Below are 13,141 nucleotides of genomic sequence, written 5' to 3'. Positions count from 1 at the left end.
GTGAAATTTTTTTAAAACAATATATTGGTTCTTGGCAGGAGTATATTGAAAACTAATTGGGATACAAAGTATCACAATATATCACCACATCGATGTGTTGTCGCATTTTTTTTACCTAGAAAAATTGTTTAGACAGAACAGACCAAAGGTTAACCAGCAACACACACACATTTTTTAATTTTTTTTTTTTACAAAACTTCAGCTGTTCCCCTGAATTTTGCATAATACAAAAGCTTTCTTCCATTGTGAGTGGTTTTACAGTAAATGCTTTACATACTTGAAGATCCTGTTTGTTGGGAAAATACTATCACAGAGAAGTGCTGCTTCCTTCTTTCAGTGATGTCAAAACTTTGAAACAAACCCACAACTGTTTTCTACATAATTATAACTGACCACACAAAAGCATCGTCACAATGTGAAAATATTTTCAACAGACTTATAAAAGGACAAAAATGAAAATGCCAACATCAGTTCCATTCCATTATGTAATATTGACATTTAATGGTCCTCTGAGACTAATTTAATCCTATATAGCCAAATGTATCAAATTTGATACTAGCATTTCTTGACCTAATTGCAGTAAAAACTGTTTGAAAACCTTATTATGTTTTATTGTGTTTTAACTTTATTTTTGTTTTACCACGGGAACTGCATGTAATGCTTAATGTATCATTTATGATATAAATTAGAGAACATATATGCATATTATTTAAGAAAAAAGTCTATTATGTTGAAGGACCACATACAGCTTTCAAATTAAAAAAAACACAAAAAAAAAAAAATATATATATATATATATTCATTATTTCTGTGGTCAGTATTATAGGGTTAAATTCTGGAAAAATAAAATCCCATTGGGAATACAGACTAAATTACCTTGGCCAGCGAGAGCAATTCTGAAAACCCTGGGCAGATCGAGGGATATTTTACAAATACAAATACTAGAAACAGTGCAACCAAGAGTAACACGAAGAAAGGAAGGGATTGACTCTCTGGAAACATTTTAATTTCGGTTTGTGTGGCATTTATGACAGCCTACATATCTCAGTTTTACTTTTAGAGATAATAAAGGTAAGATTAATGAATGCCTGACGTTTCACTTTTTATATTAGGAGAAACAATCGGGTTCTACAGGATCTGACATGGGAACTGTTATAGTAGTAGTTCTGGTAAAATGAGAATCTTCCAGAAACCTGCAGCATATAAAGAAACGTTCCAAAGAAGTGGACCGCCCCAATTTTTGAGTTGGAGTACTTTTCTCTGAAATGCCACTTTTTTTTTCCTTAGAAGGAAAAGCTGGAGATCATCTTCTGTCTCATCATTAGAACCCTTATCAATCCACTGCTCTGTAGTTCTGATCCAAATGGTGTTTACGGTCTAAATTATGCTCTTCTGCATGGGTTCATCAGATTGATTCGTTTTCTGTTGTCCATTCATTATTCCATTTAGTATTTGTCATCACATTCCTGAGAACTACTCTCATTGAAGAGAAGTAGACCACCAGCCCTTACATTCTATATAGATGACACATGGATGAGAAAGACATTGTGAAGAAACATCCTTCTTCTTTGCACTTAAAGCCTTTCCAGTAAGGAGGGATGACCTTTGAACAGATTATTGTTTCACTTTTACAATGTGTCACACTTGGAAGGAATGGAGCGGACTCCGGTGCAGAATACAGTATTTTATGAGCACAAACAAGTAGGAACAAACTGAGGGTGCTCCAGAAGGAGGAAATAACGAGCTATGAAATAAAATGATATAAACGGGAAACGAGAGCCAGGCAAAATGTACTGGAGTAGAGCACTACAACAAAGGGTTAGGCTAGCAGCACAAAATAACAAATTGTGGTAGAATACAACGAATAAACTTATAACGTGGAATATCTTTGACTATCGATACTGGCTTTGGTGACAACGAAGGATGAAGACACTTTGGCACAAGATTAGGGAGTGAAAAACAATTTAAGCACACGAGGACTGGGGCACAGGTGGAAACAATAGGTAATCATAATTAGAGACAGGTGAGGCAGCAGCAAGGGTGAGTGGTGGAAACAGGAGGTTGAGGCTTCAAAATAAAACAGGAAGAGACGACAATAAACCTAGACAGGACAACCCTCACCCAGGCATGACACAATGAACAATAAACTCACCCAGGAGGAATGAATATATCAATGTTGGATTGTTGGAACATCTGCACATTAGGAAAATAGATAGGTATAAGTATGTTTGTACAAGATTAGGGCTGCAACTAATGATTTTCAGAAAAAAATAATCAATTAATCAGACGATGAATTAAACGATTAATAGATCGATTAATCGAATAAATGTCACTTTTTTCTAATACCTTCACAATTTAGTGAAGTTGTTTTAGGCATGTTGTAAGTAGCAATGAAGACAAAATGGATGACTATTTCCTTCAAAAAATATATATATGGCGGAAAACACAGACAAGACTGAAAAAGCAGTTTCTGCTCTTGCACTCCTCTTTAAAAGAAACTGCTGTATTTTAAGCCAAAACAGCTGTTGTGTTTGATAGAACAATATGTCTATATGCTGTCATAGCAGATTCATGGCGCATTAAGCCCCGAACTATAGTGCTCTCTTGTCACCGGGCCCCTGCAAGTCTGTTGACAGCCCTGATTATACCAATCAGACAGCCGTTCTATGATCACGTCGGCCTGTTCAATTACGTGGCGTCTTTAAAGCACCATATATAATTAAGTATCTGACATAGAGCGCCGCCGTCCACATGACTCGAAAGCGTGGATTTTAATCTCTCCCCCAGTTTTTATTTGGCACAGATTGAACCCGCAAAACCGGATATATGATCCTTTTAGTTCCATAATAGGAAATATGTTTTTTCCACTAGAGGGTACTTATGCTTTTTGGACAAATAATTGTTCATTTCTGTAGATTTTTTCCTCTCGCTGTAATTGAATGTTGTTGTTTTTTTTTTTTTTGTATATCTTTGTCTTAATGTGGTTGTGTAATATGTTATAGTAGAGTATAATAATAACAGTTCATATCGATTTCTTTCTGCTGAGAAAAAAATATCATTGTTTAAAAAAAAGGCTAATCAGTGAAGCAGTTACTCATAATGTTACTCATTACTTGAGTATTCTTTTCACCAATTTTTTTTTTTCTTACTTGTACTTGAGAACATTTTTTGGATGACTACTTTTACTTGAGTAATATTTTGAAGTAACACTACTCTTACTTGAGTAAAATTTGTGGCTTTTCTACCTCCCTCTGACTTATACTAGCAATTCAAAATGAAACAAAAAGGCAAAAATTTTTTTGGATCTGTACTTGAGTACAAATATGAAGTGGTATTTTTTACTTTTACTTCACTACATTTTACAGCACGTATCTGTATTTTTTTACTCCACTACTTTTCAAACTGTCGCCCGCGTTACACGTTACTTTTGTTTGTTTTTTCTCATTGTTAATTGATTGTTTCGTTTTCATGCCTCCGGCGCAATCAGTAAATCCCGTGCAATGCTATCCCGTATTTGAGCACTAGAAGAAGCAACACGAGCGAGCGAGAATAGGCAGATGAACAAGATATTGATCAATAAAAATCAACAGCGAGAGGAGTGCACCTTCAGATGGGTGCTGCACACTCTTGTACTGTAGGTGGCGGTATGCACCTGAGAGTTGCTTGTAATCGTACAGAAGACGCGTCCGGTATAATTTGGCCTTTAAGCGTCTGTTTCCAGTGCATTCATTTTTATTGCTTGTTTTTTCCATTCTGCACAATTTTAAATAAAATTGAGCAGTCAATGAATTTTCTCGTTCTTTGAATACTGGCTCAGATCTCTGTGTGTGTATATATATATATATATATATATATACAGTGCCTTGCAAAAGTATTCGGCCCCCTTGAACCTTGCAACCTTTCGCCACATTTCAGGCTTCAAACATAAAGATATGAAATTTTAATTTTTTTGTCAAGAATCAACAACAAATGGGACACAATCGTGAAGTGGAACAAAATTTATTGGCTAATTTAAAGTTTTTTAACAAATAAAAAACTGAAAAGTGGGGCGTGCAATATTATTCGGTCCCCTTGCGTTTTTTTTTGTTTTGTTTTTTTCTTTGTAGCGCCACCTTTTGCTTCAATTACAGCTGCAAGTCGCTTGGGGTATGTTTCTATCAGTTTTGCACATCGAGAGACTGACATTCTTGCCCATTATTCCTTGCAAAACAGCTCGAGCTCAGTGAGGTTGGATGGAGAGTGTTTGTGAACAGCAGTATTCAGCTCTTTCCACAGATTCTCGATTGGATTCAGGTCTGGACTTTGACTTGGCCATTCTAACACCTGGATACGTTTATTTTTTAACCATTCCATTGTAGATTTGGCTTTATGTTTTGGATTATTGTCCTGTTGGAAGATAAATCTCCGTCCCAGTCTCAGGTCTTGTGCAGATACCAACAGGTTTTCTTCCAGAATGTTCCTGTATTTGGCTGCATCCATCTTCCCGTCAATTTTAACCATCTTCCCTGTCCCTGCTGAAGAAAAGCAGGCCCAAACCATGATGCTGCCACCACCATGTTTGACAGTGGGGATGGTGTGTTCAGGGTGATGAGCTGTGTTGCTTTTACGCCAAACATATCGTTTTGCATTGTGGCCAAAAAGTTCAATTTTGGTTTCATCTGACCAGAGCACCTTCTTCCACATGTTTGGTGTGTCTCCCAGGTGGCTTGTGGCAAACTTTAAACGAGACTTTTTATGGATACCTTTGAGAAATGGCTTTCTTCTTGCCACTCTTCCATAAAGGCCAGATTTGTGCAGTGTACGACTGATTGTTGTCCTATGGACAGACTCTCCCACCTCAGCTGTAGATCTCTGCAGTTCATCCAGAGTGATCATGGGCCTCTTGGCTGCATCTCTGATCAGTTTTCTCCTGGTTTGAGAAGAAAGTTTGGAAGGACGGCCGGGTCTTGGTAGATTTGCAGTGGACTGATGCTCCTTCCATTTCAATATGATGGCTTGCACAGTGCTCCTTGAGATGTTTAAAGCTTGGGAAATCTTTTTGTATCCAAATCCGGCTTTAAACTTCTCCACAACAGTATCTCGGACCTGCCTGGTGTGTTCCTTGGTTTTCATAATGCTCTCTGCACTTTAAACAGAACCCTGAGACTATCACAGAGCAGGTGCATTTATACGGAGACTTGATTACACACAGGTGGATTCTATTTATCATCATCGGTCATTTAGGACAACACTGGATCATTCAGAGCTCCTCACTGAACTTCTGGAGTGAGTTTGCTGCACTGAAAGTAAAGGGGCCGAATAATATTGCACGCCCCACTTTTCAGTTTTTTATTTGTTAAAAAAGTTTAAATTATCCAATAAATGTTGTTCCACTTCACAATTGTGTCCCACTTGTTGTTGATTCTTGACAAAAAAATTAAATTTCATATCTTTATGTTTGAAGCCTGAAATGTGGCGAAAGGTTGCAAGATTCAAGGGGGCCGAATACTTTTGCAAGGCACTGTATCTATACACACAAACACTCACACACATATATATGGCGGAAAACACTCAGGTGACTTGAAGTTCCACTCTGAGACCCCCAATTTGGCCAAATTTCAAAATTGTCCTATATGCATGTGTGATACATCATTAGAAAGCTTAAAATCTCAATTTTCTGGGGGAAGATTAATTTTGAACAGTAGGGCATTTAAAAAAAATGAAAATTAAACAGCGAAACCCAAACTGGAGGTGAGAGCATGAGAGAGCATAATTAAAGACGCCATGATTTTAACGAGATATTATCACGTAGTTACCTCTTTTCGATCCAAAAACTTCATGAGGCATGTATCACCGAGTGTAAAGACACAGCTGTGAAAGGCCACAGCCGGATTTTTGGGGGATTTTATGGGTGAAACATGGTAATATAACAACGGTCACCATGCAGAAATCGTAGACATCAAGGAGTGGTCGAAATTTTGTTTTTCAGATATTTACCCTTTTAAACGTTCTTTTAAAAAATTTTTTTTTTTTTTTTTAATTTGTATGGATCGATTATTTATCGGCAGGGACTCAAATCCTGCACTGCCAGACGTGTCCCCCTGCTGAAGAAAGTACATGTCCAGGCCATAACACATTCTCCCAATCCTCTTCTGGATCATCCAAATGCTCTTTAGCGAACCGCAGATGGGCCTGGACGTGTACTTTCTTCAGCAGGGGGACACGTCTGGCAGTGCAGGATTTAAGTCCCTGGCGGCGCATTGTGTTACTGATAGTAGCCTTTGTTATTGTGGTCCCACCGCTCTGTAGATCATTCACTAGGTCCCCCTGTGTGGTACTGGGATTTTTGCTCACCGTTCTTGTTATCATTTGCCCCACTGTATATATATAAGTGGGGCAAATAATTATTTAGTCAACCACTAATTGTGCAAGTTCTCCCACTTGAAAATATTAGAGAGGCCTGTAATTGCCAACTTGGGTAAACCTCAACCATGAGAGACAGAATGTGGAAAAAAAACAGAAAATCACATTGTTTGATTTTTAAAGAATTTATTTGCAAATCATGGTGGAAAATAAGTATCTGGTCTATACCAAAAGTTCATCTCAATACTTTGTTATGTACCCTTTGTTGGCAATAACGGAGGCCAAACGTTTTCTGTAACTCTTCATGAGCTTTTTACACACTGTTGCTGGTATTTTGGTATTTTAGATGGATATATATATATATATATATATATATATATATATATATATATATATATATATATATATATATATATATATATATATATATATATATATATAGATACCTGTACTTTTACTTTGGTATTTTTTGCCCCTGTATCTGTACTTTTAAAAGTGAAAAAAGTTTGTACTTCATCCACCACTGGTTAAAAGTCATAAATTCCCCAGTAAATTCCTTGAACCTCCTCCAAATCATCTGTATATTTTCAATGAAATGCTGCTTCTCTTTTCCCTGCAGCTCGGTTTCCACTTCCTTAACAGTTTAAACAGATTTATTCATCAAGTGGTTTCGCAGGCTGGATTTCTGTGAACATGTAAATGCTCAATAAGTAGATATGGCAGTATTTAAATGATCACTAATTACATCAAAACTCAGGTTTACACACAGTAAGTCAGTAAGCTTTACATAATAACAATAATAATAATATATATGTGTAAAAATTTAAATTAAAAATATAATTCGAAATCGTAAACTCCTCAATTAACTATAAATTAATAAAATATATAAGAAGAAACAGAAAAAACAAAGATAATAAAAACAAAACAATATTTTTTCAATACGAAAATACAATTAACAGGAGGAATTGGAATATCTGAATACATTTCTGAATAAATCCTTTTGATTTTAAAATATTTTTAAATTTTTACATAAACTATTTACTTTCAATTAATATTTTGTATCCACTTTTATTTTTTCTCTTCAAAAAAAGTAATGATTTTTTAATTGTTGGAATTTTTTTTTTCATTTTTAGCTTTTTTAATTAAATTCTCTCCATTTTGTATTTTTATAAAAAATATTATTTTTATGAGCTCACGTATTCTTCAAATACTTTCTGTATATTTGTTTAAAAAGTATAAACTGAAAGTGAAACAGTTTCATAGTTTCTAAATAGCTAGTGCTTATCATAATGAAAGCTTATTCCTTGCTTTATAAAACAACAGCACTCTAAGCACTGTACACATAACATTTTATGAGAATATAAACTGTATAACTAAACATGACCCAAAGGGGAAGCTGAAACATCAACTTTAAAGTTCATAGAACTGAACTGCATTTCAATCGCATTCCTCATGTTTTTTTTTTTTTTTTTTTTTTAAAGGTCCTAGGAAATGATGACCATGTCAAAAAATGGAAATGATTGCACTAATGTTACATGTGGAAAACGAATTTGGCAAGCCAATCTGGCTGTTTTTTTTTCCCATTTCATAATTATTTAACCTGAAATCATACAACAGGGAACAACAGGGAACGACCACTTTTTTTACCCCAGCAATTTCGGTTGTGACATCCCAGCCAGAATTGATGATCATGCCTGGTTACTAGGGCTGCGCTAGCTAGTACATGTTGACAGAATGACAGAACGGTCACACGGCAACAAGATAATAGAAAGCCTATGGATAGCTTGCTAGCAGACTGAAAAAATCTGCAGATACCGTAATTCTGGGTGCGACATCATCTTCTGTTTGTTTATAGTAGGCTGGGCCAAGGCAACTGCGAAAGGAAGATTAGTACCCACAGTGGTACCTCTACATACGAATATAATTCGTCCCAGGACCTAGTGTGTGTGTTTGAATTGGTCGTATGTCGAGCAGGATTTTCCCATAAGAATACATTATAATTCGATTAATTCGTTCCACAGCCCCAAAAACCTAACCCTAAATCCTTAGCTACTGCTTGTATCATTACAAATAGCAATTACACCTAGCAAAATAAATAAATTATAAATACAAATCGTAATAATTATATTAATAATTATGTAACAAATTGGGTTCTAATGTGGTAGTTGTATTTTGCATGTTGTCCCTGAATGCACCGTGTGACTGACCATCGTCAGTTTTTACTTTCTCTTTTCCCTTTTGGCGTTGCCTGCGGCGGGCAGTAGCTGTGCTGTGTTGCACAAGTTCTGAAATAAATGATTAAAAACCTAACAAAGCTGGTGACTTCCTTGCCGAAGTTAATATAATAACAATTACCACCTTAACTTCAAAAGACTGGCGAACAGAGGTTGGAGGAAGACCATCGAGATCGACATCGAGCCAGTTCACTGACGCGCACACCACGTTCATATTTTCATATAATTTCCATCTTATTTACAGTAAGTGTTACCTTTTTCCTTTTTTCACCACCTGCACTAACCTTCTTGGTACCCATATTGACTTCTCTCACAAAAAAATCCGCCGGTGTCCGTCTTGCGGGAAAACACTGAAATTGCGAAGGTGTCATAAATCGTCGTATTTCGAGCATGTCGTCATATGTCGAGACAAATGACAAGTAAAACTTTCTGTCGGATCATAGACTTCATAATGATATTGACGAGACACGGGGCCATTTAATAGGGGGGCTGCATTGTTGGTGCGGCCGTCAAAGCTGACCAAGTGGAATCATAGACAAAGAGCTTTTTTTGTTGAATTTTCTTGTGAATAAATGCTTAAATCCCTGAATTCTTTATAGATATGGACGTAAAACAGTCTCGATTCTTGGTTAAAAGCAAAAAGCAAAAAAAAAGTGCAGGTAACATTTATTTTACATAAATATGTCGAAGTACGATGCTAGTCTGTCAGTCAATGTGGCGGCCGCCATATGTAAACAGAGCTTTTCCGGTAAAAATTCTTGTGAATAAATGCTTAAATGCCTGAATTCTTTATAGATATGGACGTAAAACAGTCTCGATTCTTGGTTAACAGCAAAAAAAAAAAAAAAAAAAAACGTGCATGTAGCATTTATTTTACATTTACATTTATTATTATGAAGTCTATGGTCGGATATCAAAAGGATCGTATGTCGACGCAACCGTATGTTGAGGTACAACTGTAATTGAATTAAAGTATTTAACTTTTTTCTGTCACTTTTTTCGGATGCATTTGTGACAAAAATATGGTCTGCTATCATTTTAAAGTCACTTGATGTAGTATTTCATAGCATCTTTAAAGCAACACGAAGGACCTTGTTAACCTTTCGCTTTCGCGCGAATTGTGCAAAGATGGCAGAGTAACAAAAGAGATGAAAAGTTTTGGTCCGAGGAGACAAAAAAAGAAAAAAAGAAAAAGGGAGGATACCAGGATAAATAGGCAATCAAGATTAAACATTGGCCTGGCTTTCACTCGCTGGCGTGACCGTGCCCCTGACCCGAACTCGTCAGCGAGTTAGTCAATGTCGAGTTAGGGTGAGGGAGTGGCGGGCCGGAATACGGTACAAAATTAAACATTCCTTATTTTCAATATGGTCATATAATATTGTTTAGCCACAAATGGATTCGTTACCTTATCACTATACATCCTTCACACAGCCGCTGGAAACAGCAGTGGCGCCACCAGGGGGTGGCCAGGGGTGACCACGGGCCCCCCCATAAATTTGTTGGTCATCCCACTGGCCACCCCGCTTGCCAGTATATCGTTAGATTGTTGTAGCATCAGTTATGCATTTCATCCCAAATGCACCTGCTTTTCCCCAGTAATTATTTTGTTTTGTTAAATGTACACCTTATGCCCAATATATACATAACACAATAAAACAGAATTGTTGTGGAACTCAAAATGTTGACCGGACAGTTATGGACTATGCACATTAAATCATTAGTAACATCAAATAATACACAATACACCAAAGTATATCAGTAGCCGTGTCCTTAAGTCTTTCTGATAGTTTTCCCCTGACCTTTTTACTGCAATAATATAATGAAAACCTGAAATTATGGCTTTTAGTTTTGGTGTACCACCCCAAGATTTTAAGTGGCCCCATCTGGCCACCCCTATGAAAAATTTCTGGAGGCGCCACTGGGAGACAGAAATGTCGTTCAAACTGAAAGAGAAAGTACCCTTTCTCTTAGGCACTGTCTGATAACTGATAACACGACTGACAAGACTCCAAGAGCCCCTTTGACGCTGAGGTGGCAAAATCCACTATTTCGTGTTGCCCGGACAGCAGTAACTCCCGAATCCTCCTGTTCAATCCACAAACAGACAATAACCCTAAACACACCCTTCTTCCAGCCCACAGCCCGCCCCGCGAGAGCCTTCTAAAGACTGAATGTTTAACTAAGCGTTGTCATTTTTCTCTGAACCTTTTGTTGACGTGTGATCGGGTGACCTTGCCTCCCTGCCTGAGTGCTTCTGTTTCGCCTTGCTGTTTTGATCACTGTCGACCTGAATAAATTGTCAACCTGTTGTCGGTGAGCCTTCTTTAAATCTTTCAAAATGGAGTCAGTACAAAGGGTTAAGACTAAGGTGAACGCAGAGAGTTTGGTCTTCTGGCCGGATTGCCGGGCTCCCGGTGTCCCGGCTCGTTGGAGCTGCGCCAGCGCGGGCCCGGCTGGCGTGATTCTGGCGGTCTTGCTGGAAGGTCAGATTCCTTAAAAACCAACTGCAGGCGACCAGTAGATCAGGATTTTACAATACTGTGCACTAGTCCTCATTGGAAATGCAGTCTCCTCAAGGCAAAACCCTACCGCTTTTGTCTACCTGCGCCACAAAAATTGACCAAAACTGAAAGTTCCCGAGTGTTGCTTGAAGAATCACATGACAGTTTCAAGGAAAAGAGTCTTCTTCCAGACCAGGACATGCAGTCCTGCTGATGAAAAAAAAAAATACAGTCAGCCCTTTGTTTGCTCCTTTCATCTGGACTATTTTAGGAAATCTACACATTGGCTCATAATTAAATTAGATTAGAGTATAAATATATTACAACTGGAACATATTCCATCAAGACACATCTTTAGGTATCTGCACATTCTATGAAAGACAAAAATAGAACATAATGATGGCAAACGTGTAAGAGTGAAAAAATGCTGACAATACTTATCAGTGAATCATATTGCAAAGTTGCATATTGCTATGCACTAATTGATCGTCTGAGCTTTTCAATTGGGCAAGTTTCACATGCACTCAATGGACTTTTTCTCTGCAGTATTTTAAACAAATGACTGCAAGCCATCTGCACATGTGCTCTGTATGTAGAAGAAGCGCACACTGTTCTATCGCTCCCTGTTTCACAGAAATGAAACTTGAGAAATTAACAAACAAGTACTGTAATTCTAAACACCGCAAAGATAGGCGTGTAAAACCAGCATCTAATTTTATGTTTGCAATGAACTATGACTGATAAATTGCAAAACATTTTTCTCCTCCCTTCTGCTTCATGACTGCAGGGCCTTTGAAAATGAAATGATAAATTTAATTTCATACTTAAAACATTTCAGCTGAAAAACAATCCTTTTGAAAGTCATGCCAAGAGGAAACTTTAAAGTCAGCAACAGGCGGACTGTGGGAATAAATGTTCATTCCTAATTTTGGTGCTAGCTTTCCCACTTCCAAACTAAATTAAAACTTTTTAAATGAGTTTATCTCTAGTGGACGTCAAAACTTTAATGGGATTGGACGTCTACTAGTGATAAACTCTATTTAAGAGTTAGTTTTTACGAGCCACATGATTGTATGTCTTTCATTCATTTGCTCTCCCACTATAAATAGTTTGGACGTCTTCTAGTAATAAACTCATTTAAAGAGTTTTAATTTTGTTTGAAGGACCACATAATTTTACTTAAGTTAATATAGCTGTTGAAGAACATGCACATTTCAAAGAATTACTAATGTTAACTGGGAAATGTCTATTATCCATAAAGGGGTGGTTTCTTTCTTTTTCTGATGTCTAATTTTACGTTAATACGTATTTACCTCAGATACAAAATGTTTAATCATGCTCTAATTATGTTTTTTATTGAAAATTGTTTTAACCCTATGCCATCATATGCACCTTATTTGATACGTGAATTTTGAGCAATGTTTATAATATAATGACTGTATGACACAAATTTGTTATTTTTTCCGAGGGACAATCAAAGGATCAAATTTCAAAGACTTTTACGTCGTTGTCAATTATTTTTTGTTATGATTGAAAAGGTTAAACTTACCAGTTTCAATTCAATCTGTGAATAGAAATCAGCCGATATGTGAAAAACAAAAATCGTTATCTTCTATTGTTCGCTTTTTTTCTTAGGTACAAATATTCGCAAAACAAAGAAATCAAAACTTTAACCATTTCATGCACAAATTCAGATTTTTTCCTTTTTTAAACCCGCATTTGAGTAATTGGATGCCATGGACGGCACGAAACGTCACATCCAATTTGACTGGGGCAGCTATGCACTTAGTACTTAGTTTTTATGGACATTTTATTTAGAAAATATTTTTAAAAAAATATAAAAATGATATATGTACAGTATTTTCCGCACTATAAGGTGCACTTAAAAGCCTTCAATTTTCTCAAAAGTCATCAGTGCGCCTTATAATCTGATGCGCCATATATAGCGACCAATAATTGTTAATCATGGCATGACATTCCCTTTAGCACAGCTCCATCTGGTGGATTCATACACAACCCCAACCATTACTACTTCTACTCAGTTTTGTTTTTGGAACCACT

This window comes from Corythoichthys intestinalis, chromosome 16 (assembly GCF_030265065.1).
Source record: "Corythoichthys intestinalis isolate RoL2023-P3 chromosome 16, ASM3026506v1, whole genome shotgun sequence".
Taxonomy (NCBI): Eukaryota; Metazoa; Chordata; class Actinopteri; order Syngnathiformes; family Syngnathidae; genus Corythoichthys; species Corythoichthys intestinalis.
Note: the sequence above shows the minus strand (reverse complement) of the source record.